General features: G+C 45.4%; 2 long non-coding RNA genes and 1 other non-coding gene across 4 annotated transcripts; 1 reads left to right on the top strand and 2 right to left on the bottom strand.

Moving 5' to 3' along the window:
- The first annotated feature begins 1,396 nt into the window (after positions 1-1,396).
- On the top strand, positions 1,397-19,859 carry LOC140418461 (uncharacterized). 2 transcript variants are annotated; one of them, XR_011945060.1, is made up of 4 exons: positions 1,397-1,578; positions 3,721-3,827; positions 11,621-11,666; positions 13,825-19,859. It is a non-coding gene; the product is annotated as an uncharacterized lncRNA (long non-coding RNA). The 2 variants fall into 2 exon arrangements; XR_011945061.1 differs by lacking the exon at positions 11,621-11,666.
- On the bottom strand, positions 2,687-2,759 carry trnak-cuu (transfer RNA lysine (anticodon CUU)). The gene has a single exon. It is a non-coding gene; the product is annotated as a tRNA-Lys (tRNA).
- A 1,392-nt stretch (positions 19,860-21,251) lies between the features above and the next one.
- Positions 21,252-25,799, bottom strand: LOC140418462 (uncharacterized). The gene is made up of 2 exons (XR_011945062.1): positions 24,607-25,799; positions 21,252-24,284 (listed from the first exon to the last, which is right to left on the bottom strand). It is a non-coding gene; the product is annotated as an uncharacterized lncRNA (long non-coding RNA).
- Positions 25,800-26,115: the final 316 nt, after the last annotated feature.

The following is a 26,115-nucleotide window of genomic DNA, read 5'->3' on the forward strand; positions in this document are numbered from 1 at the left end:
CCCACACAGGGAGCAGGATAACGGTCTCTCCCCAGTGTGAATACGTTGATGTGTCAGCAGATCCTTTTTACATTTAAAACTCTTCTCAGTCAGGACATGTAAATGGTCTCTTATCAGTGTGAACAAGTTGGTGAGTCACAATGTGGGATGACCGAGTGAATCCCTTCCCACACACAGGGCAGGTGAATGGCCTCTCCTCAGTGTGAACTCGCTGGTGTGTCAGAAGGTTGTATGAATGGGTGAATCCCTTCCCACAAATGGAGCAGGTGAACGGTCTCTCCCCAGTGTGACTGCGACAATGAACTTCCAGTTGTGATGGGTAACTGAATCCCTTCCCACAGTCTGCACATTTCCACAGTTTCTCTATGGTGAGGGGTTTTTATGTCTCTCCCGGTTGAAGCTTTGTCCACACACAAACAGCCGTTTAATTTCTCCCTGCAGTGAATGACGTGATACATTTTTTGAGCCTGTGTAACTGGTTAAAGCTCTCTCCACAGTCAGTTCACTGGAACACTCTCACTTGGGGAAGGGATGTATATCTCGCTGCTTTTGCAGTCGCACCGCTGAAACTGAACAGACAAATATTTCTCCTTCCAAATTCAAAGACTGATTATATTCAGCTCCTGATGAATCAAGTGACAGTCAGATTTCGATGTGATGTTTGGTTTGATTTTTCTGTCGGCCAATCCTCCACTTCCAATATCCTGTAAAAGGAGTTCACAAAAGTCATCACTGTCAGTCCAGGATAGAAATTCTGAACAGGCAATTCTAGTTTCTCTGGAACATTTTTTCCTCTCTTGTTCCCCCAAAGCTGTAAATCCCCGTCCCACACACTCTCCCTCCTCCCTGGGCTGAAATCCAAACCCATCTCACCATCTGCACCATTTCTTTCCTCCACTCCCAGTTTTCTCCCTCCCTCTCCTCTGCCTGGGTTCAGTTCTCCAGCTCCTGTCTGCAGACTGACAATAAAACCAATGGGTCTTATTGGGGGGTTTGGGTTCTCACCATTGTCCCCGCTCGCGGCGGCTCTCATTCAGCCTCTGGGAGCCGCACTCACCCTCACTGCGGCGGCGCGCATGCTCCACACAGGGGGAGGGGGGATCGACCTCCGGGGACGGGACATTCTGACGCCTGCGCGTTCTGGCTCCTGTGACGAAGATAACATTCAGACGCGCCCGGCATTCTGGGTAGCCTTATCCGCCATTATTCCATTACGTTCCTCAGGCTGATAAATTGGTTCCGGCACTTTTGATACAGTTCGGTGTCTGTACTGAATGGGGCGGCCGCATCGGTGTTTTTCTCTCTGATCGGCCCCTGTCATCTGTTTCGGGATCGATATGCAGTAGGGCGCCTGCGCGGCCGCAGCGTTCTCAGGTGCAGCAGGGCGCATGCGCGGCCGTCCAGGACCCGGAAGCCGGAAGAGAGAATCTTGTGAATTTCTCTCCTGGACTGAGAGTGAAATTCCTTTGGAAACTCCTTTAGAAATAGGAGGATTTACTAACGGGAACTTCAATCCAAACATCACATCATCATCTGACAGAGTTACTCGATTCAACAGGACCTGAATATCATTGGGAGGTAAAATGGTTTGTCTGTTCTGTCCGTGGATAAGGATTTCAGAGTGACTGGGAAATTTTTTAATGACCATTCCGGGTTAAATTTGAGACTAATTACACCGATCACATTGGAGAAGTTAAATAATTTGCTGTTGTACTCTTATGTATGCAGGTAAATTTTAAAATTACCACATTAGCATACTTGGCAGCTAAACTGGGCAAACTGCTGACCTTGTTAGTAGTGAGAGTAACTATCCCGGATTTTATTAAAGTTTGTTGTTCCTGTTGCATTTCATTCAGCTCATCGTGGCTACAAAGTAGGTATTCAGCCTAAACCCAATTTCCAGATTGTGGCCTGTAGCTTTTTAAGTTACATCAATTCAGATGTCTATCTAATTACTTTTTAAATGTTATGAGGGTTTCTGCCATCATTTCAGGCAGCATGTCACAGATCCTCACCACCCTCTAAACCTCCTCGTCCTTCCCAAAATCTCTGCCCCCTTTGATATGTATCCCTCAACCAAAGGGAATAGGATCTTCCTATCCAATCTATTTCGATCCCTCAGAATTTTTAAAAAATGTAAATTTATATATTTTTCCAATCAAGGGGCAATTTAATTTGGCCAAGCCACCTCCCCTGCACATATTTGGGTTGTGGGGGTGAAACCCACACAGACAATGATATAATGTGCAAACTCCTTACAGACTGTGACCCGGAGCCAGGATCGACCCTGGGTCTCCAGCACGCAGGCACACAACCACTGTGCCACCATGATCCACCAGAATTTTATACATTTAGAATAATCTTTATTATTATCACAAGTAGGCTGACATTAACACTGCAATGAAATTACTGTGAAAATCCCCGAGTAGTAACACTCTGGCACCTATTCGGGCTGAGAGAGAGAGTATTCAGAATGTCCAATTCACCTAACAAGCACGTCTTTCGGGACTTGTGGGAGGAAACCCATACAGACACTGGAGAACGTGCAGACTCCGCACAGACAGTGTCCCAAGTGGGAATTGAATCCCGGTACCTTGGCGCTGTGAAACAACAGTGCTAACCACTGTGCTACCGTGCCGCCCATAAAACAGTTCAGCTCAATGTTCTCAGATTAAAGAAGCTGAAGCGCCCAACGTGGGTCTTGAACCCACGGCCCTGGGATTAAGACTCCCATGCTCTACCGACTGAGCTAGCCAGGCTGCTTTTCAACATTTCATTTTGGTCTCTCCTCAGTCTTTTCTGTTCCAAAGAAAACAGTCCCAGTTTATCCAAATTTTCCTCAGGAAACATTGTCAATTTCTGGCTAATGTTGTTAAATCCCCTCTGTACTCTCTCTGGTGCAATCTTCCTGTCCACAGGAATCTAGCTCTGGCCTACCTAGTCCTGTCCTGCCATTTATCATGTAATCCCTTCAGCTTTCTTCCTCACTATCAAATGTTTAATCATTTTTGTGTCACAGGTAAACTTCTTGTTCATGTTCTGACATTTACTTTCAAATCAATGATGTAAACCAGGAGTGAAGGGACCAGTACTGATTCCTTTGAAACCGGCGCTGGAAACAGCCCTTTTATTTTCTCGATTCTTTATGGGATGTGAGTGTCACGGGCAAACCAGCTTGGTTGTCCATTCCTAATTGCCCTTAAACTGAATGGTTTGCTTGGCAATTTCGGAGTGCAATTCAGAATTTCAGTGAGTTGGCCATATCAGGAAATGCTGGTGCAGACTCGATGGCCCAAATGGTCTCCTTCTGCACTGTAAATTCTATAATTCATTGGAAATCCTGTCCCATGTGTCCAAAGTTCTGCGGCTCTGTTCAGTCACATGAAGACCCAGGGCAGTAACTCCCAACCCTGAGGAGACAACACCCTCAAATCGAGGGACTGCCGATGACAAGAGGGTCAGTGTGCGGCCGGGGGGGGGGGGGGTGGGGGGGGGGGGGTGGGCGGGGGGGCATGAGCGGTCGTCCTGGACCAGGGAGCAGGAGGGGAGAATATGGTGAATTTCTATCCTGGACTGACAGTGATTAATTTTGGAAACTCCTTTTACAGGGGATTAGTAGGGGAGGGTTTCATACAGCAAATTCAAACCAAGAGAAATATTTATCTTTCCTGAATTTCATTTCTGGACTGACAGTGATGCCTTTGTAAACTTCTTTCACAGGGATTTAGAAAGGGATTCGCAGACGGGAAACTCACAACCAATCCTCATATCAAATTCTGACAGCACCATTTGGGTTATCAGGACCTGGAGATTATCGATCTTTGTGTGTAAGCATTGCGTTCAGGTCTTTACCACTCACTGTGTAAAACCTCCCCTGTAGATCTTGCTCACAATCATAAATCTGTGTCCCATAATCCTTTTATAATCTGCTAATGAACAGCTTTTCTTTATCTTTTGCTGGGTTTGCTGTTGCCATTTCCGGTGCCTGGGTCGCTGCCGGGTGGTCCGTCCGGTTTCATTCCCTTTTCCTGTTTTTGTAGCGGTTGAATGGGCTTAGACCAGTCCATTTTAGGATCCAGTACGCAATTGAAGTTTGCTCCAAGAATCAATTGATGTGTACCCAGGTCTGGGATGGATCCCAACAATTCTTTTACAAATGAACATCGTCCGAGTTAGGGGCAACGACCCACTGACCACCATGTATCTCCCATTAGTGTCCGCAATGATCTTAGTGACCGAAAGAGGACCTGTTTATCGATTAGAATTGCAGCACCTCACGGGCAGTACGGTGGTGCAGTGGTTAGCACTGCTGCGTCACAGCGCTGAGGTCCCAGGTTCGATCCTGGCCCTGGGTCACTGCCTGTGGAGTTTGCACATTCTCCCCGTGTTTGTGTGGGTTTCACCCCCACAACCCAAAGATGTGCAGGGTAGGTGAATTGGCCATGCTAAATTGCCCCTTAATTTGAAAAAATGAATTGGGTACTCTAAATTTATAAAACAAAAGAATTGCAGCACCTTGAACCCTTCGTCAAAGCCCGAGTAAAACACTTGGCTCAGCCCGCCACAGTCTGGTCTGATCTCCAACCCGCAAGTGAGTCTCCTGCAAGAACACCACACCAGCATTTAGAATCTTTAAGTGAGCGAAAACCCTCCACCTCTTCACTGGTCCAACCAATCCCCTTACGTTCCAGGTGACCAGCTGAATCAGTGTTCTGCCCCCCCCCCCACGCTCTTCCCCCCCCCCCCCCCCCCCCACGCTCTCCCCCCCCCCCCCCCCCCCCCCCCACCCCCTCCATCACGGAATCCGCCATGAGGGACTATCCAGTAAATCTTCAAAATGTACAGGCCAAGAGTCCACCCAAGGTGGCCGACACACACGCACCCATACACTCAGAGTAAAACAAAAACAGTTCTTTAGTCATCGGTTAGCTCACCCGTCTCCCTCCCCACCCCCCATATATCTACATTGTGCTTCAGAAAGAAAATCTCACTTCATCCCCAAACAGATTTTATCAGAAAATATCGAAAACTATATAAAAGGAGATCACAACACCCACCCCATCCCACAGGAAACGTAGATCTTGTCCAATACAGATAACGACCCCAGTCCATGCTTTACAATGTTCGCCTCCTCCGGTGTCTCGAAATGGAAGTCTTTGGACTCCTATGTGAGCCACAGCTTTGCCGGGTATACCATCCCGAATCAAACTCCTTAACTACACAGAGCAGCCTGAACCTTATTAAAAGTCGCTCACTTCCTCACCAGCCCGGCTCCCACATCTTGGTGAATCCTCACTGAGGGACTCCCTTCCCACACTCAGAACAGCTGAATTGTCTGTCGCCGGTGTGACTGCGGTGATGAATCTCCAGCTCAGAGGAAGATCTGAATCCCTTCCCACAGTCCCCACAATTCCATGGTTTCAGCATCCTGCTGGTGTCCTTGTCCCTCTCCACGTAGACGATCAGTTAAAGTCTTTTCCCCACAGAGAGCATGTGTGCGGTCTCTCCCCGCTGTGAATGGAGTGATGTTTTTTCAGGCTGTGTAACTGGTTAAAGCTCTTTCCACAGTCAGTTCACTGGAACACTCGCGTGTGTCGTGTGTGTATCGGGTATTTTCAGTCACACTGATCTTGAAAACCTTTTCTTACAGTCAGAACAGACAAACACGTCTTCTTCCACATTCACAGGCCAATGATATTCAGGTCCTGATGAATGGAGTGACTCTGTTAAATCTTGATGTGAAGTTTGACTTGAGTTTCCATCAGTAAATTCTCCCCTTGTAATATCCTGTAAAGGGAGTTTACAAAAGTCATCACTAGGGGCAGGTACAGTGGCTCAGTGGTTAACCGAGGACCCGGGTGTGATCCCTGCCCCGGGTCACTGTCCGTATGGAGTTTGCAGATTCTCCCCATGTCTGCGTGGGTCTGGCCCCCACAATCCAAAAAGATGTGCAGGGTAGGTGAATTGGCCACGCTAAAATTACTCTTTAATTGGGGTGAAAAAAAGAATTGGGTACTCTAAATTTATTTTTTTTGTAATTTAAAAAAAGAGTCATCACTGTCAGTCCAGGATAGAAATTCTGAACAGATAAAATCGAGTTTCACTGGAACATTTTTTCCTCTCTTGTTCCCCCAAAGCTGTAAATCCCCGCCGCACACACTCTCCCTCCTCCCTGGGCTGAAATCCAAACCCATCTGGTTGAAGTCAATAATTTCCTGCTTCGGGACTGGAGTAGAAAGATTCAACAACGCTCGTTATGGCAAAATAACAAGGCTTTATTTACGAAAAGAATGCATGCAGTAATGGCTGAAACATGAGGTCAGAGAGCAGTTAGTACCACTGCTGATTCCTTCCCAAGTCCGTGCCTTGAGAGAGAATCAGCTCAGTATTTATACATTATCATTATCAAGATTGCGTGACTACAGCTTAGTCAGGAATTCGATCGGAAGTAGAAACGGAAGCAATGTCATAAACCAAGCATGAGCTGTTGATCTTCTCGGACTCTTTGTCTCATCCCTCATACCATTATCTTGTCCTTTGATACAACATTAAAAGGTTGGAGGCGACTCATGCATTCCTTATCTTGTCTTATTCATACCCTGGGTTATGACAAGTTAGCCTTATCAGAAATTACAGAAGTCAGGCATTTTGGAATAGCTTGACCTTCTCTGATCTTATTCATGCTTTAGGTTATGCGGAGTCAGCCTTATTGGTCTTACAAAGGGGTCTGATACATTGAAATGGCTAGGTCAGCTTTTCTTACATTGTACCAAATAGTTGACCAGCTTTCCCATCATGCCATTACTTAATTCGTACAACATCACAATCTCACCATCTGCACCATTTCTTTCCTCCACTCCCAGTTTTCTCCCTCCCTCTCCTCTGCCTGATTTCAGTTCTCCAGCTACTGTCTGCAGACTGACAATAAAATCAATGGGTCTTATTGGGGGTTTGGGGCCTTCAGCAGGTGTTTGTGAATCCTCCCCGCCCACCTGCCAGGGTTTCCTTCCTTGCCAGAGATCAGAGTCCTCATTGATGATTTGAGCCCAACCTGGAACCACGCTAAATTGCCCCTTAATTGGGAGAGAAAAAAATTTACGTGAAGGTTCACGGCTCCACAAAATGTTTCCAACTCTTATTCCAAGAGAATGATGTGATTGATTGCTTTCTGAACTTTGATGCTTATGAAGTGGAAGGTCGGCCGACGTGAGTCACGAAGGTCGGCCGGCGTGGGTCGCGAAGGTCGGCCGGCGTGGGTCGCGAAGGTCGGCCGGCGTGCGTCGCGAAGGTCGGCCGGCATGGGTCGCGAAGGTCGGCCGGCGTGGGTCGCGAAGGTCGGCCGGCGTGGGTCGCGAAGGTCGGCCGCCATTGTTCGCGAAGGTCGGCCGGCTTGGGTCACGATGGTCGGCTGGCGTGGGTCGCGATGGTCGGCCGGCGTGGGTCGCGAAGGTCGGCCGGCGTGGGTTGCGAAGGTGGGCCGCGATGGTCGGCCGGCGTGGGCCGCGAAGGTCGGCCGGCGAGGGTCGCGAAGGTCGGCCCGCGTGGGTCGCGAAGGTCGGCCCGCGTGGGTCGCGAAGGTTGGCCGGTTGATAAAAATGGGTCCCCGGAAAAAAGTTTGAAAAACGTTGCCTTAACAGATTGACGCATTTATTTGACTGACTAAAAGCATGGTGCTTAGCAGTGCTGCCTCACGGCGCCAAGGACCCGTGTTCGATCCCGGCCCTGGGTCACTGTCTGTGTGGAGTAATTCTCCCAATGTCTGCATGAGTCTCAGCTCCACAACCCAAAGATGGATTGGCCACACTAAATTTCACCTTAATTGCAATAAAAAATAATTGGTTACTCTAAATTTATTTCAGAAAAGGATTGTCTGTTTCCTAATGTTCACAATTAAAGGGGTGGGTTCCCCAGGAGATGGCTGACATTTCAGGGCGATTAAATTAATAATGGACAGATATGTCCAGTGTTGTTGCATGGTCCAGATTTGATATATTATTTACATTTTGTAATAAAGTAAATGTATTATTATTTCTCCACTTTAATACAAGACTGTAGCTACATTACAGATTTCCCAGTCATCTCTTTCCTCAGAGGGTTGTTAGTCTTTGGATTTCTCTTCCACAGGGACCAGTTGTATCTGGGGATCATTGAATATATTGAAGCACAAGTTTGACAGATATTTTATTGACAATGGAGTTCAGGGATATGGGGAATAGGTAGGAAAATTGAGTGAAAACTGAGATGAGGGATTTCTTCACTTGAGGATGTGGTGAAGCTTTGGAATTCTTTACCCCAGAGGAATATGGAGCCTCAGTCATCAGGCATGTTCAAGACAAATATTGATAGGTTTCTAGATATTGAAGATATTGAAGGATATGTGGATCGTGTGAGGAAAATGATGCTGAGGTCGATCGGCCAAGGATCTCATTGAATGGTTGAGATTGTTAGACGTTTTAGTTGCTGTGAAATGAAGAGATTAAAGTTCTGTTCCTTTTTCACCAACACACATTTATTTCATTCCAACAGACTTTGCACAAAACTCTAACTACACATCACCTGACAGAGGCCATCTGAAGCCCCTTTACATATCAGTGTCAATTAATGGATACTTAACATAAATGAGACAACAAATTGCAATGTCTCTTAACCCATTACTTAACAGTCTCCCCTTGGAGAAAAAATAAATTAGGTGAAAACAAAATTTCAAGAAACTCAAACACACACATGATTTCCCTCCCCCCCCCCTTTTTCAGTTTTTTTTTTTGTTTGGACGAGAAAGGGAAAAAAAACAGTCACAGAAACAAGTGCCCTTCATTAACAATAACCAAAAGTTTCTGTGAACTCGACCCGCTTTTCGTAAAACAGTCTGACAGTTGATAGCTACTGTCGACCCATTTAATTTTTGTTATTTCCCCTCTGTCTAACATCTGCTTCAAACTTGCGATGTCTATCCGTAACCTCTTTTCATTGATACTTTTTGTAGAGTGCACATTTTCCCACAGGGATTTATTGTCAATGTGACAGTCAATATGTATATTACCCAAATCCCCTCATCCCAAAATTTCTGTCTTATATAAAATCTGACTTATATAAAAGGCCATATCCACCGCCTCTACAAGGCTTAACGTCTCAGCAGCCAAAGTGCTTTTTACCACTCCTTATCCTCTTTGTTTCCCACACAGGCGGGCAACATTTACCATTGTTCCCCAAAAGGAAAATTATTAAACCTCCTGCGCTTGAAACCCCATCACATAAATTTGCGTAGGACGCATCACTATAAACTATGAGTTTCAAGTGCCTACGGTCACCTAAAACCGGGAACTTCAAAACACACTCCTGCTTTATTTGCTCTTATTATGTCTTCCACTTTGTGATCATTCATTTTTGTACTCTAAGACATCAAAACTCACGTCCAGTCTAGTCTGTCTACCTAACCAGTTCAGTTGCCCAATTAAACTTTGCAGTTGCTCTTTTTCTATCTTTGAAACCATTGCGTCTTTTTGTGAAATTCGGCCATGACTAATTGCTATTGGGCTGATGTTTTCCAAATAAGATTGCTGACGTAAAGTTGCCCCTAACTTAGTCTGTCCAATTTCCAGTCCAATATATTTAAATGCACCGGAAGCCTGACTTCCAACCCTGAATTCTTTCCTCAAACCAGAGATTACAATAGCTTCAAAATCACTAGTCCCACCCCACAAAACATCATCGACATGCATCATAAAGATGCCAGAAAGATTTCCTTTATAGTGCCAGTAAAACAAGCAGGATCTGCTTTCAACTGGCAACGGCCTAACTTTAACAAAACTGACCTTGCCGAAAAAACCAGACTCTAGATGCATTGTTTAATCCATATACACATTTGTTCAACTTCCAGCGTACCCCTTCTGTGTTAGCTGCTTCTTTAGGAGGACGGAGAAATGTCTCTCTGGAGCTGAAGTCCCTGCAAAAAGGCAGCTTTTATATCTATAGATTTGCAATCCCATGCCTTTGTGGCTAATAGAGCCAAGAAGATCTTTAAAATAATCTTTCCTGCTGTAGGTGAATCTACCCTTAAATCCTAATCTTCTAAGTTTTCTTCAAATCCCCTTGCCGCAAGCCTGGCCTTTGCCTTATAAGTTCCATCCGGAAGAACCTTTTCCGTGCAAATCCATCTGTGGGATGGAACTCTTTGTCCCCTATCTGGTACGTCCGTGTATACCCCAAATTCACTCCAACTATGTAATTATTGTTGTTTAGCATCTTTGATAACTTTTTCATCGAATTTATTTGAAGCCACAAAATTCTCACGTGCATGTGGGCTTCTACTCCTATTAGTATTCGTAGTCTTACTCATGTTCCGAGATCTTGATAAACTACGTCCCCTCTCCCACCTGGTATCCCGTTCTGTACTGCTACTGCTTGATCTTTCCCTTCTGCTGTGGAATGTCCTTTCAATAGTTCTCGACCTTTTCCTGCGGACCTGTTCACTATCCGATGTACGATCTGAACTGGCACTGCGTTTCTTTGCCCTCCTTTTTTGAACTTCGTTTTCCCAATCCATTGTCTTGACTCTTTCCCCTGAATGCTGTACATTCAACCAATGTTTATACTTTCTGTGGCCTTCCCTGCTCTACTAATAACAGTTGCACCCTTCTTGACTAGACCCTTCAGGCAAGTATGTCACTTTTGTACCAACTTTTGGCAGTTGCCCTTTTGGAAAAATGGCCTGTTCTAATTCATCAGAAGTGTTGTGTTCCTCCACAGAAACCCTGTCTATATCAATTAACTGGTTCTCATAGTTCTGTAGCACATGCGTACCAGATGACTCTGGTTCCTCGTCATGTCTGTCTGCTCTGTCTAGATTTGAAAATTTGTAATCTGTACCCATTATCCTTGATGAATGTACCCTAACAGTTTGATTACCATGTTGCAAAATAATTGTTTTGCCATCTACGCCTATGATCTTCCCTGAGCCTTTCCATTCTTTAGAATTGACTCTCTTATAGTATGCCATGCCTCCTTGCTGAAAAACGGCATCTGATGGCCGTACGTTATGTCTTAAAGCTCTGCGAATTCTTTCAGAGACCTCTGCTTCCAAAAAAGCTTTTCTACTGCTATGTAATGCATTTAAATGTTCAGCAAAACCAGAGCTAATTGTAGTCCCCTCCCAAGCTTTGGCTGGTCATGCAAAATGGACAGAATTTTAGGATTTCTACCAAACACTAATTGATAAGGACTATAGCCCCCAACCATCTGCAATGAATTCTTTGCATGTACCGCCCATGCAAAAGCTGAATTTAGCCTGCAATTTGGTCAATCTGCCAAAATTTTCTGAAGCATGTCATCGATGACAGCATGATTTCTTTCACAGTCACCATTACTAAATGGGCTTTCTGCAGCTGTATTCAGAACTCTGATATTCACGTTTTGACACATATCCCTAAGCTCATCATTAGGAAATTCTCCCCCATTGTCCATAAGGAATTTTGCCGGTGGACCCATTCCTGTCCCTATCCATTTTTCCACGATTTGATCCAGAATGACTCTCTTTTCTTTACTTCGTACAATCGTTGAATGACTAAATCTGGTTGCTAAATCTACAAAATGCAAAATAAATATATTATTTGCTTTATTCCAGATCTTAAGGTCCATGACCACAATGTCGTTAAAATCCCTGGCCAAAGGTAGGGTTACTGTCGGTCGTGCTGGTGTCCTTCTGTACTTCCTACAAACTTCACAACAGTCACTAACCTGTTCTATCAGTTTACTATAGTCGTCATCCCTTACCCCTGCATCCTTTAATAAATTTTTCAGCCTCCGAGGAGACGGATGTGCTAAAGTCCCATTTTCAACTGCCATTAACACATCCTTAACCACTCTACTTGAAATATTATTTGCAAGTAATGGAATACAATAGTGTCCCGACTGTGTAAATTGTAAGTCCACTGTCTTTCCAAAAACTGTTGCCTTATCCTGTTCCATATCCAGTTTATTGTGTGCTTTCTTCATCGACGGTCTGCTCAGAAGCAAAGGTATCTCACTTGATACAGCATCCGTGCTAATGAAATGATTCACTCCGGCAATATTGCAAGGGATCACCACTCTTTTCAGTGACTTCAGAGTGTTATCATACCCAAACCTGAAACTTGTGGAACTTTGAAATTCCTTAACCTTGTTACGATTTTCAGCATTCAAGGAGTCCAGGTAACATTTTAACCAGTCAATTCCACACATAATAGATGTGCAGTCACTGTCCAATACAGCACAGTTGAAGGATTCTGCAACCAACACCCTCATTACCGGCGTAAAACTGCTTGTCAATAGGACAATGCCTTCTTTCTGGACACTATCTTTTTCCTCTTCTGACTCTTCCGTGTCATGTGTCGCTTCAAACACTCTTATCATAACGAGTTGGACAGTTGAAAGCATAATGGTATTGAGAGTAACATTGAAAACATCGATTTATCATGCTCCGTGCATTTCTGGGGTTCATCTTCCTATTGTAGGTTCTAACTGCGTTTCTGTCTTCATAATTTCCTTGTCTCGGTCTCCTTCTATAGTCTTGAGCCCTGTTCGTAGCCATACGATTTCGCCATCCTGTTAGTAATGTATCTTCCATATTCTGCCTTATTGCAGGCTGACCTATTTGGGTCATCAGAGCCATCGGAATCGAATGTTTCCCCAGAAACGTTTGTAAAGCTTTTTTCATCTGTTCGAATAAGGTATCCTTATCAGTAAACTGAGCTCCTGTCAAACCCAGGAGCCTATCCATGTTGCTCACTCTAGCACAGTCAAGTAATTTAACGGCCAACACAGACTGGAAATTCCAGGTTATGTTTCTGCAGCCTTTTATATAGTCTGCCAAATTCCATTATATAGTCTTCCATGGAGATATTCTCCATTTTCCGGAACTTATCAAAATCCGACCATGCTTCAAACGCACTTAACAAGTCATCTTTCTTATAAATCTTATCCATATAATGTAATAAAGTCTCCAGACCTTCTTCTGAGTCTAACTCTTCCAATTCCAGCTCAGAAAGCAATTTGTTTCGGATTTTATTGCCATATAGTAGAGAACGAGCCAATGCCATACCTTGTCTTCTCTTTCCCAAAGCAGTTACCTTAGTCCACATAACTACTGCACTTCTCCATTGGTCGTACAATTCCCTTTCAGAAAATAAGGGAGGATAATCATATCCAGCCATCTTTTGCCTCAGTTCAGCCATATATCCCTTTTTTTCTTTTCTCACTCACTCCTTGGTTTGATCTGGAAAAGTTGTATCTTTCAACCCTTCATATTTACACAGCAACCATCCTCTGCTACCAATTGTTGGACGTTTTAGTTGCTGTGATATGAAGAGTCTAAAGTTCTGTTCCTTTTTCACCAACACACATTTATTTCATTCCAACAGACTTTGCACAAAACTCTAACTACACATCACCTGACAGAGGCCATCTGAAGCCCCTTTACATATCAGTGTCAATTAATGGATACTTAACATAAATGAGACAACTAATTGCAATGTCTCTTACCCCATTACTTAACAGAGATGACTCGGTGGGCCGAATGGCCTACTCTTGCACCTATTGTAATCTCTGTGTCCTGGTCAGGAAGCAGTGAGCGGAGCTTGGATCTGTCAATCAACATGAATCAGCACCTTCAGGAGAATTGGGAGGGTGAATATTAGATACAGCAGAGAGAGAATTGAGGGAGATTGTGTGGGATGGAGATTTACAACTTTTCGAGAACAAGAGAGTAAATAATGTTCGACTGAAATAGAAATGTCTGTTCTGAATTTCTATCCTGTAATAACTGGTGACTTTTGTAAATTGTTTTTAAAGGATATTGGAAGAGGAGGAATAATAGACAGAAATCTCAAACATCACGTCTCGATGTGACAAACTCACTCGATTCCTTCTGATCTGAATATCATCGGGCTCTGAATATCATAGGCGAGAAGGAGAAATGTTTCTCCGATCTGTCAGCTTCAAAAGATTTTAAACGTGCATGTGATTGGAAAAGCACCGAGACCCACACAACACACACCCGAGTGTGAGGGTTCCAGTGAACTGACTGTGGAAAGAGCTTAAACCAGTTGCACAGCCTGAAAAAACATCACACCATTCACAGTGAGGAGAAACCATACACGTGTCCTGTGTGTAGACAAGGCTTCCACTGACTGTCCAACCTTGAGAGACACGAGGAGACCCAAAACATGGAGAAACCGTGGAAATGTCGGGACTGTGGGAAGGGATTTGGAGTCCCATCTAAGCTGGAGATTCATCGCCGCAGTCACACTGGGGAGAGGCCATTCACCTGCACTCAGTGTGGGAAGGGATTCACTCAGTCATCCGGCCTGCGGAAACATCAGCGAGTTCACACTGGGGAGAGGCCATTCACCTGCTCTCAGTGTGGGAAGGGATTCACTCAGTCATCCGGCCTGCGGACACACCAGCGAGTTCACACTGGGGAGAGACCGTTCACCTGCTCTCAGTGTGGGAAGGGATTCATTGATTCATCCGCCCTGCGGAGACATCAGCGAGTTCACACTGGGGAGAGACCGTTCACCTGCTCCCAGTGTGGGAAGGAATTCACTCAGTTATCCACCCTGTGGAGACATCAACGAGTTCACACTGGGGAGCAGCCATTCACCTGCTCTCAGTGTGGGAAGGGATTCACACAGTTAACCAACCTGCAGACACACCAGCGAGTTCACTCTGGGGAGAGACCATTCACCTGCTCTCAGTGTGGGAAGGGATTCACTCAGTTATCCAGTCTTCAGACACAACAGCGAGTGCACACTGGGGCGAGGCCATTCACCTGCTCTCGGTGTGGGAAGGGATTCATTGATTCATCCACCCTGCGGAGACATCAGCGAGTTCACACTGGGGAGAGGCCATTCACCTGCTCTTAGTGTGGGAAGGGATTACATAGAAAATAGGAGCAGGAAGAGATCAATTGGCCCTTGGCACCTGCTCTGCCATTCATTATGATATTGGCTTGTCATCCAACTCAAAAGCTTAATCCTGATTTCCCCTCCATATCCTTTGATCCCCTTCGCCCTCAGTGCTGTATCTAACTGCTTCTTGAAAACATACAATGTATTGGCCTCAACGTTTTCCTGTGGTAACAAATTCCACAGGCTCACCACTGTCTGGATGAAGAAATTTCTCCTCATCTCTGTCCTAAATGTTTTACCTGTATCTTCAGACTGCGCCCTCTGGTTCCCACTATCAGGAAAATGTTTCCTGCATCTACCCTGTCAAGTCCTGTTAGAATATTTTAGGTTTCTATGAGATTCCCCCATTCTTCTGAACTCCAGCGCATGCAATCCGAACTGATTCAATCTCTTATACATCAGTCCCACCATCCCAGGAATCTGTCTGGTAAACCTTTGCTGCACTCCCTCTGGAGCAAGAACATACTTCCTCAGATAAGGAGACCAAAACTGCACACAATAGTCCAGGCATGGCCTCACCAAGGCCCTGTATAATTGCAGCAAACTATTCCTGCTCCTGTACTCAAATCTGCTCGCAATGAAGGCTGGCATAGCATTTGTCTTCTTTACCGCCTGCTGCATGTATAGCATGCTTTCCTTCAGTGACTGGTGTACGAGGATACCCAGGTCTCGTTGCACATACCCCTCTCCTAATCTATGGCCGTTCAGATAATAGTCTGCCTTCTCATTTTGTTCCCTCATCTAAATAGTTAATATATAGGGTGGCACAGTGGTTAGCACTGCTGCCTCACGGCACTGAGGACCAGTGTTCAATCCTGCCCCATGTCACTGCCTGTGTGGAGACAAGTTCTCCCTGTGTCTTTGTGGGTCTGACCCCCATAACCCAAAGATGTGCAGGGTAGGTGAATTGGCCACACTCAATTGCCCCTTAATTGGTAAAAAAAAAATTGGGTACTTTAAATATTTTTAAAAATCATTAATATATCTTGTGAGTATCTGGTGTCCGAGCACCGATCCCAGCGGTACCCCACTAGTCACTGCCTGCCAATTTGAAAATGACCATTAATTCCTACTCTTTGTTTCCTGTCTGCCAACCAGTTTTTTATCCATCTCAATATACAACCCCGAATCCCATGTGCTTTTATTTTACGCACTAATCTCTTATGCGGGACTTTGGTCAAAAGCCATCTGAAAGTCCAAATATGCCACATGCACTGGCTCTCCCTCGTCAACTCTACCAGTTACACCCTCAAAGAACTCCAGTAGATTTGTCAAGCATGATTTCCCCTTCATAAATCAATGCTGAGTCTGTCCAATCGTGCCACTGTTTTCTACGTTTTCTAGGGCTGCACGGGAGCACTGTTGCTTTACAGCGCCAGGGTCCAAGGTTCGATTCCTGGCTTGGGTCACTGTCTGTCCGGAGTCTACATGTTCTCCCTGTGTCTGTGTGGGTTCCTCCGGCCCCTCCGGTTTCCTCCCACAAGTCCCAAAAGACGTGCTGTTAGATAATCTGGACATTCTGAATTCTCCCTCTGTGTACCCGAACAGGCGCCGGAGTGTGACGACTCAGGGCATTTCACAGGAACTTCATTGCAGTGTTAATGTAAGCCTACTTATGGCAGTAAAGATTATTATTATAAGTGCTTTGCTATAAAATCTTTGGGAATGGATTCTAGATTTTTCCTCTTGCCGATGTCAGGCTTATTGGTCTACAATTCCCTGTTTTCTCTCTGTATCCCTTTTTAAATATCGGAATTACATAAGGCACCCTCCAATCTGCAGGAATTGTTCCAGAGTCTATAGAATCCTGGAAGATGACCACCAATACATCCACTATTTCTAGAGCCACTTCTTTAAGTACTTTGGGATGCAGATTATCAGTCCCTGGGGATTTATCAGCCTTCAATCACATCAATTTCCCCAACACTATTTCTCTCCTAAAATTGATCACCTTCAGTTCCTCCCTCTCACTAAATCCTGTGTTCCCCAAATTTCTGGTGTCTGATTTGTGTCCTCATTTGTGAAGACAGAACCAAAGTATGTATTTATTTGCTCAGCCATTTCTTTGTCCCCTATTATACATTCCCCTGTTTCTGACTGTAAGGAACCTACATTTGTGTTCACCAATCTTTTTCTGTTCACATTCCTATAGAAACTTTTACAATCAGCCTAATTTCCTGTTTTATGCCATTCCCAACATCACCACTGCAGTTTGTGGTCTATATACGACGCCCACTAATTATTTTGCCCCTTGGTGTTTCTCAGCTCTATCCATACAGATTGCACATTGTCGGAGCTAATATCCTTCCGCACTATTGCATTAATTTCCTCTTTAACCAGCACTGCCACTCCACTGCCTTTTCCTTTTTGTCTGTCCTTCCTAAATACTGAATATATTCAATTCCCATCCCTGGTCATCCTGCAGCCATGTCTCCATAATCCCGATTATCTCACACCCGTTTACGTCTATTTGCACAATTCACTCGGTTATGCCATCTGCAGTCACACCAGGGAGTTCATACTGGGGAGAGGCCATTCACCTGCTCTCAATATGCGAAGGGATTTTGTAATTCATCGCACTTTCTGAGACACCAACAAGTTCACAACTGATTACAGGGATTGGATTCTGCTGTTATTGTTTCTGTTCTCAATTACATCCAGGACTGCATTTTGTTCATTCTGTTGGTCAATGGGGATGGTCAGAGGATTTCTTTCTGCTGGACTGGCCGGTCTCACAACTTCGTCTCCAGTGGCCTGATTCTCTCTGAGCCTTCTTCCGAATATCTGGTTTCACATTTCGCAAGGATCAAAGAGTGAAAGAGTGACGTTAGAAAAGGTTTCATTACCATTTGTGTTTGGAAACCTCAAAACCATGCCACGTTGTCATGAAGATGGGCTATGCTGGTTACGTGGTTATTTTGTTTAATTGACCTTGGTGCTTCTCACAGAAGAAAACTTCTATCAGGGTATGAGGGGCAAGTTGTCTGAGGTGCCCTGGGAAACTACATTAAATAGTATGGTGGGAGAAAGGCAATCACTAATATTTAAGGAATTATTACAGATTTACATGGGGATCGGTTAGCACATTTGGCTTGATGGCTGGTTTGTGCTGAGTGACACCAACAGCACAGATTAAATTCCCATATCGGGGGCAGCACGGTGGCGCAGTGGTAGCACGGTAGCCTCATGGTGCTGAGGTCCCAGGTTCGATCCCGGCTCTGGGTCACTGTCTGTGTGGAGTTTGCACATTCTTCCCGTGTTTGCGTGGGTTTCGCCCCCACAACCCAAAGATGTGCAGGGTAGGTAAATTGGCCACACGAAATTGCCCCTAAATTGGAAAAATGAATTGGGTACTCTAAAAATTTTTTAAAATTGCCATATCGGCTGAGGTTAGCTGTGGTCTGTGTCGGTATTTATGCTCCACATGATCCTCCACCCGCCCCTCTACATCTCCCCCATCAGCATCTCCTTCTATTGTTTCTCTCTCATGTATGTATCTAGCTTCCTGTTCAATGGATTCATGCTGTTCACCTCAACCACTCGCTGTGAGAGTGAGTTCCACATTCTCACCACTCGCTGGGTAAAAAGGTTTCTACTGAAATTCTTATTGGATTATTGAATCCCTTCATAACCTTAGAGACTTCCATCAGGTCACCCATCAGTCTTCGCTTTCCCAGAAAAAAGCAGTCCCAGCCTTTCCTGAGTGTTAAATGCTCTCAGTTCTGTATTTTATGAATCTTTCTTGCACCTTCTCCAGTGCCTCTATTTCCTTTTTCTAAATGGAGATCACCAATGTTGACAGAGCTCCCAGTGTAGTCGAACCATCATTTTAAACAAGTTGGACATTTCCTCTGTGCTTTTCAATTCTATCCCTCTGGAATGGAACCCTATATATGGGCCTCACACTTTAGGAAAGATGTGAAGTTCTTGGAGAGGGTGTAGAGGACATTAACGAGAATGGCACCAGAGCTGAGGGACTCCAGTTAGTTGGAGACTGGAGCAGCTGAATTTCTCTCCTGAGATCACAGCATCTGGAGGGTGGGGAATGGGGCCATTCAGCCCTTTGAGACCATGTCGGCTCCCTGTGGAGGAAGCCAGTCTGTCCATTGCCCCGTTCTTTCCCCGAATTCCTGTGGGTTTATTTCTCTCAGTACCCGTCCAATTTCCGATTGAAATCCTTCCGTTGTCTCTGCATCTCCTACCTCATAGGCAGTAGGTTCCAGGTTGTTACCACTCGCTTTACATGTACACAAGGCTGCTCGAGCACAGAGGCGTCTATTTGGCCCATTTTTCCCTTGCCAGCTCTTTGTACAGTGACCCATTTAATCCCAGATTTCGACTATTTTGTTTTCAATTTCAGAATGCATCAAATTATCTTTTGGAAGTTACAGTCCAATGAGATTCCAGCACCATTTATAGACAGTGCATTCCAAATCACCACAACCCGCTGTGTTTTACAACAAATAATTGTGGATCTGGTGTATCTGGAGGTTTACAGAGTGTCAATGACGTGGTTATTACACAAAATTAAAACTTTATCTTTATCAATGATTCTGGTGAGGACAGAGTGTAATATATCCTAGTTTTTGCGGACAATTAGTACAAATGTACATTTCTATAAAACCTCTCATGACCACTGGACCTCCTAAAGTGTTTTAAAGCCAATGGAGTACTTTGAAACATATTCACTGTTGTAATGTAGGAAGCTGTAAGTGCACATGTGTGATCACATTTAATCTTAAAATTGTTATTTTCATAGTGTATTCACTCATTAATAACAAGGTCAAGGAAGCCCTTTTGTACCTTAAACATGTGGCTTCCTGCAGCCATTTCACCTTCTGTTCCTTTTCTATATTAACTATGTATTGATTTCATAGCAAAAAAGAACAAATAAATGAACGATTATTCAGTAGTGAACATTGATTATCATTAGTGAATTGGTGTATGTGGTAATTATATTGCAAAGACTAGGGGCAAAATTCTCCCCCAACGGCACGATGTCTGCCGACTGGCGCCAAAATCGGCGCCAATCAGACGGGCATCGTGCCGTCCCAAAGGTGCGGAATGCTCCGCACCTTTGGGGGCCAAGCTCCGACATTGAGGGGCTAGGCCGGCGCCGGAGGGATTTCCGCCCCGCCAGCTGGCGGAAATGGCGTTTGTTGCCCCGCCAGCTGGCGCGGAAATGCAGCGCATGCGCGGGAGCGTCAGCGGCCGCTGACAGTTTCCCACGCATGCGCAGTGGGGAGAGTCTCTTCCGTCTCCGCCATGGTGGAGGCCGTGGCGGAGGTGGAAGGGAAAGAGTGCCCCCACGGCACAGGCCCGCCCGCGGATCGGTGGGCCCGATCGCGGGCCAGGCCACCGTGGGGGCACCCCCCGGGGTCAGATCGCCCCGCGCCCCCCCCCCCCCCCCCCAGGACCCCGGAGCCTGCCCACGCCACCTGGTCCCGCCGGTAAATACCAGCTTTGATTTACGCCGGCGGGACAGGCAATTTCTGGGCGGGACTTCGGCCCATCTGGGCCGGAGAATTGAGCGGGGGGTCCCGCCAACCGGCGCAGCCCGATTCCCGCCCCCACCCAATCTCCGGTACCGGAGACTTCGGCAGGGGCGGGGGCGGGATTCACGGCGGCCAACGGCCATTCTCCGACCCGGCGGGGGGGTCGGAGAATGACGCCCAAGATCTTTATTTTAAAAGATAACACCATCAACAAAAATGTTTCCAGAAACTGCAGAGCGATCAGAATTTGTTTGAAAAAATAAATTCTTTGTAATTTTGAGAAGTTACTAGTTCTGCCAAGACTATATGGGCTGAGCAGTGGTGTAATGGTATTGTTACTGGGCTAGTAATTCAGAGACCCAGGTTAAAGCTCTCGGAATCTGGGATTGAATCTGGCTACGACAGATATTGAAATTGAATAAAAGTTTCAAAGTAAAAGTCTCATGATGGTTAGAAAAAGCCGTCTGGGTCACAAATGTCCTTTAGGAAATCTGCTCTCCTTATGTGGCCTGACCTACACGTGACTCCAGATCCACAGCAATGTTGCGCCCTCTGAAATGGCCTCGCAAGACACTTAGTTCAAGGGCAATTGGAATGAGCAGTAAATGCTGGCCCAGCCAGTGACGCCCACCTCCCATGAATGAATAATTTTTAAGGCGGCTCATTGTTCAACCTGAAGATGACTAAGAAACTGTCTCTTTGATTGGATTTGATTTATTGTCACGTGAACCTAGGTACAGTGAAAAGTATTGTTCTGCGTACAGTCCAGACAAATCATTCCACACATGGAAAAACAAAATGCGGATCTTGGCAGTTTGCTCAGTTCACTAAAGAATTTAATGGCTTTGGAGATGCAGATTAACATTTTAATCACCGTCTGAAACAAACCTAATAGTAATGTATGCTCATATAGACAGACACAAACAATACTGTAACTGAATTAGAGGAAATGGCAGAGATTTAACTAAAACACCTTGAGAAATTCGACCGTAATGATAGAGAAACAGGAAAAGCCACTCGGGGAGATGAGGAAATCCAGGCTCAGTGCGGATTTGCTGACACCCCTCCTTTCTTATACATGAACGGGATTGAGGCTGCAGAATGTTTCACACCAAAACACAGAGGGGTCAAATATAAGCAACACCTAATTCTCAATTCACTTCCATTTAACTATATTTGACTTTGTTTAAAAGCTGACTGTGGTCAAACTGAACAAAGATTCATGGGATTTGTATTACCCAGTGAAACGCTTTCTTTTCTTGGTCAGTCATGTTTGCAATTCAATGGTGTATATTTCAGAGTTTATTCAGGGTGAAGATTCGAGATCTATTCAATTCAAAATGAAGTCATATATAACAAATAAATATACTGATGTTCAACATAGAATAATTAAACAAATATTGAGTAAAATTTATGGAAATTTTCTACAGGATGATAAGAATGATGCATTAATGATTGAACAGAGAGCATTGTCCCATTAGATATTTGCTGAACAAATGCTAATGTTCAATGTAAGTTCAATATCTTATGGTCTTACAAGTTGAGACCATTGGGTACTGTGCTTCCAGCTGTTTCTGTAGCATGGAGGTTATCACATTCACCTAACGCGCAAAAGGTGCCTGGTCCGAAACTGGCAGAAGCATTTAATGCTTCTCATTTAGGATGTGGAGATGCCGGTGTTGGACTGGGATGGGCACAGTAAGAAATCTTACAACACCAGGTTAAAGTCCAACAGGTTTGTTTAGAATCACTAGCTTTCGGAGTGCAGCTCCTTCCTCAGGTGAATGAAGATGTAGGTTCCACAAACACATATGTAGAAAAATTCAATGATGCCAAATGGTACTTTGAATATGAGTCTTTGCGGGTAATTAAGTCTTTACAGGTCCAGACGGTGCGATAAGAGAGAGGGATAATCACAGGTTAAAGAGGTGTGAATTGTCTATAGCCAGGACAGTTGGTAGGATTTCGCAAGCACATGTAATGTAACATGAATCCAGGGTCCCAGTTGAGGCCGGACTCATGTCTGTGGAGCTTGGCTATCAGTTTCTGTTCGGCCACTCTGTGTTGTCGCGCGTCCTGAACGGCAAACGCTTACCCGAAGATCAGAGGATGAATGCCCTTGACTGCTGAAGTATTCCCCGACTGGAAGGGAACATTCCTGCCTGGCGATTGTTGCACAATGTCCATTCATTTGTTGTCGCAGCATCTGCATAGCCTCGCCAATGTACCATGCCTCAGGACATCCTTTGCTGCAGCGTATGAAGTACATAATGTTGGCCAAGTCGCACCATTACACATTCTCACGTGTAATGGTGATACCCATGTTGATGATCTGGCACGTCTTGCAGAAGTTACCATGGCAGGGTTGTGTGGTGTCATGATAGCTATTCTGAATGCTGGGTAGTTTGCTGCAATCAATGGTCTGTTTGAGGTTGCGCGGTTGTTTAGAGGCAAGCAGTGTTGATGACCTTGGCAAGATGTTCGTTTTCATCGATGACGTGTTGAAGGCTGCGAAGAAGATGTCGTAGTTTCTCCGCTCCAGGGAATTCATCAGGTGAATGAGGCACCGGGAGTTTTTCCACAGACCCCAAGAGGCCTACAGCGAACCCAATGAGACAACCAATGAATCGGAACAGCAGACCGAGAGATCTGTGGGACTGGAAGATCCAGCCAGCAGGAAGGACTGGAAAACCTCACCCATTAAAACAATCCGATCAGCTGATTCTACAGCTCGTCTTCCACTAAACCACTCAGTAAAACTGCCTCGAAGACCTTTCTTCCAAATTCTGAACTCACATCTTTCTCCTCGTTTCCTGCTGTCTACCATCATGCTCTCTCAGCGCTCATTTTGTCTGTGAAACTTACCCTTTGCTCCTTTGACCCAATTCTCACTAAACTGTTTAACATCGAACTTCCACAATCATATAATTTACAGTGCAGAACAGAGCATTCGGCACATCAAGGCTGCACTGGCCCTTGGAAAGAGCACCCTTCTCAAGCTGACACCTCAACCCTATGCACATAACCCAATAACCCCACTTAACCCTTTTGGACACAAAGAGCAATTTAGCATGGCCACTCCACCAAACCTGCACATCTTTGGACTGAGGGAAAACCGAGCACCCGGAGTAAACCCACGCAGACACGAGGAGAATGTGCAGACTCCGCACAGACAGTGACCCAAGCGGGAATTGAACCTGGGACAGTGGAGCTGTGAAACAACTGTGCTAACCACTGTGCTGCCCCTGATTTATTGGATCCAAGTTCAAATACAAGCCACGATGAAGCATCTGCCGTGGTGGGGTTTGAACCTGCATTCAGAGAATTGTGCTGGGTCTCAGGATTACTCATCCAGTGACAATACCACTACATCATCACCTCCCCAGTCAAGCATTTTGCAGGGCTCGTCCAGATATGAAGCCGGGACCTCTCGCATTTTGGAAACCCCCTCAGCGAAAATCATACTCCACGGTTTTAACGGTATCTCCATGGAGTTAGTGTCTTTGTCCATTTCCTCTTTAGACAATCAAGTGAAGCTTCGTCCTCACACAAAACATGTGTCTGGTTTCTCCTCTTAGTGAATGGTGTGGTGTTTTTTATCAGGCTGTAACTGGTTAAAGCTCTTTCCACAGTCAGTTCACTGGAACACACTCACTCGGGTGCGTGTGTGTCTCGGTGCTTTTCCAGTCACACTGATGTTTTAAATATTTTCCCACAAACAGAACAAACATTTTTCTTTCCACATTTATAGTCAGGATATTCAGGTCCTGATCAATTGAGTGACACTGTCGGATCTTAATGTGATATTTGGTTTGTGTTTCCTGTCTGAAAATCCTCTCCTCATGCCCTGGAAAAGGAGTTTACAAAGGTCACACTATCAGTACAGGATAGAAATTCAGAACAGACAATTCCAGTTTCTGGGGAACATTTTGTTTCTCTCTTCTGTCCCCAAAGCTGTAAATTCCCGTCCCACACACTCTCCTCCCTGGGCTGAAATCCAAATAAAGTATTCGATCATTATTTCTGTATCCTTTTACCAAAGTTATATAATTAGAGGTAAGAATATGTTTTATAAGTCACTTCATTCATGACTTGTGACAGACATTAATCTGAATGACCCTGACTGAGCAGACAGAATAACACATGTGAACCTGGTGTCCAGAACTGACCATGTGGAGATTTGATGAACAATCGCGAAGGTCATTTCTCCAAATCTTCCAGGGTTTCCTTTGTTCTTCCTCTCCGTCTCAAACTAAGTTATACTGGATATCAGACTCAGGGCCCATTCTGGTTCTCTTCCTGCTGACTAAATAACTTAAATCAAATATGGAGAAGACTGAATCCACTGTTCGGTCACTGCTCCAATCTCCATTCCTGACATACCGATTCTACCCCTCTTCCTGGCAACAGTCTGAGACTTAGCCAGTCTCTTTGTAAACTTGGTTTCATACTTGATCCAATATGAGCTTCTGACCTCATAGAATTTAGTGCAGAAGGTGGCCATTCGGCCCATCGAATCTTCACTGGCCCTTGGAAAGAGCTCCCTAGCTCTCACCTCCACCTATCCCCGTAACCCCCGCTAACCTTTTTTAGATACTAAGGCAATTTACCATCGTCACCTCCCGATTCGACAATTCCATTACACACCTGGCTGCTCTCCCACATTCTACCTCTGGAAGCTTAAAGCCATCCAAAAGTCTGCTACACATGTCTTAATTCACAGCAAGTTCCTTCCCCCTATGATCCCTGTGCTCCGAGACTTGCATTCGCTCCCAGTCAATTCTCACCCTTGTTTTCAAATCCCTCCATGGCCTCGTCTCTCCCTGTGTCTGTCATCTCCTCCAGCCCCACAACCCCCTGAGATATCTGTACAGCTCTGATCCTGGACTCTTGCACACCCCCGATTCTAATTAAAACCATGGCGGAGTAAGTTCCCTCGGCTCCAAGCACTGAATTCCCTCCCTAAACCTCCCCATCTCCACCTCACTCACCTCCTTTAAGATTCTCTTTGACCAAGTTTTTGGTCACCTGTCCTAATATCTCCTTTTGTGTCTGGGTGCCTCACTTTGTTTTATAATGTTCCTGTGAGGTTGACTGGGATGATTTCTGATGTTAAAGGTGTTCTCTAAATATAAGTTGTTGTTGTTGACTGTAACCCTGACCTCCTGCTTTACAATATCCCATTGGTTTCACAACTAACTCGATCTCTGATGTTTTGCGCGTTTGCAGCCTCTATAAAGACGGCGGCCGTTAACTCAGGCCTGTCACCGGGAGCCGGCCACAGCTGTCCCCCCGCTCGATGCAAACACGGGCCCGGAAACATCTCATTGGGGTTTGGAGCCTCCTCCGGGTCTCAGTGAATCCTCCGGGCCGAGTCCAGCATTGGCACTGCGCATGCTCTAGCGCACAATGCCCTGGGAATGATTGACGACAACTTTCGTCCAATAGAAAAAGAGGGGCGTGCCTGGGTGATCGGGCGGGGCGGCTGGTCCTCCAACCAATCGGAGTGAATGAAGGGCGGGGCGGCTGGTCCTCCAACCAATCGGAGTGAATGAAGGGCGGGGCTGAGCCCGGTCTCCCACGTGACTACGAGCATGCGCAGTGCCGATGGTAGCTCAGGATTCAGGTGGTCGGGTGGAAATCCGTCGCCGGTCAGATCCCGCTCGGTGAGTCATAAG

This window comes from Scyliorhinus torazame, chromosome 5 (assembly GCF_047496885.1).
Source record: "Scyliorhinus torazame isolate Kashiwa2021f chromosome 5, sScyTor2.1, whole genome shotgun sequence".
In the NCBI taxonomy this organism is placed as follows: Eukaryota; Metazoa; Chordata; class Chondrichthyes; order Carcharhiniformes; family Scyliorhinidae; genus Scyliorhinus; species Scyliorhinus torazame.